Source organism: Acyrthosiphon pisum, unplaced genomic scaffold (genome assembly GCF_005508785.2).
Source record: "Acyrthosiphon pisum isolate AL4f unplaced genomic scaffold, pea_aphid_22Mar2018_4r6ur Scaffold_20560;HRSCAF=21381, whole genome shotgun sequence".
Classification (NCBI taxonomy): domain Eukaryota; kingdom Metazoa; phylum Arthropoda; class Insecta; order Hemiptera; family Aphididae; genus Acyrthosiphon; species Acyrthosiphon pisum.
In genome coordinates this window covers 1-944 of record NW_021769933.1, presented here as the reverse complement: position 1 = coordinate 944, position 944 = coordinate 1, and positions in this window count along the sequence as shown.

The window sequence follows — 944 nt, the reverse complement described above, 5'->3', positions numbered from 1 at the left end:
TAGGTTTTTTTTTTTAGTTGTATTAAGAAAGTTTATTGGTTTACTTTTAAACTAAAATTTATTCTAAATCAATTTTTTCCTTAATCTCACTTTGTGGTCTGTTTCTATATATAATTTGACACTTCGGTAATACTGTATACCTATGAAGTGTTAGCTATTTATAATCTTTTACTACATATTTTGTGCTATCTAATGTATAAGCCACTACTTTTACGATTACTATCATAATCCTTATTGATGATTATTTAATAATATGATCTATAGCTACAAGTAATCTATTTTTTTTCCTGAAAAATCCATCAAGATAACACATTAAATGGGTAATTTATATTTAAATTGTATGTTTAAATTATTGTTTCTAATTTTACTATGCGAGTCTGTCATTATTTTCCTTTTTTATTTTACTGATAATGCAATCCCATATTTACAATCATATATTATTAAGCTGTTTTAGATTTATATTTATATTTAATAATCACATTTGTTTTATTTTTATTTATTTTTATAAATATTGATCGAACTGCTAATGTGTTTTAAGGGTGAGTATTTATAATGATTATAATAAATATTTTAAAATAAATAAAAGGATGTCATTGCAATATACTCTCTCTGACCCATGCACAATATAGTAAATTTCCTTCCGCTGTTTAATTTTATTATAGAGTGATTTGACATACTATCAAAGCAGTGTCGGACTGGCCATGGCCGCTGGGCCGCGATTGCGGCCGGGGCCCCTTCCTTTTTTTTTTTTTTTTTTTTTTTTTTTTTTTAGTGTCGTCAATTTTGTCCAGCATTCCCTATAGTAAAATGAAATTGTCTAGTAATAAGTTCGAGCAGGTTTTTTTGGATTAATTGCACTACTGCAAGTTAAGTTAGGTTTTATAGGACTTAGACGAGACCACGAGGATCCCGCTTGCCCGACCCTGCAGGGGCCCCAGTGCCCC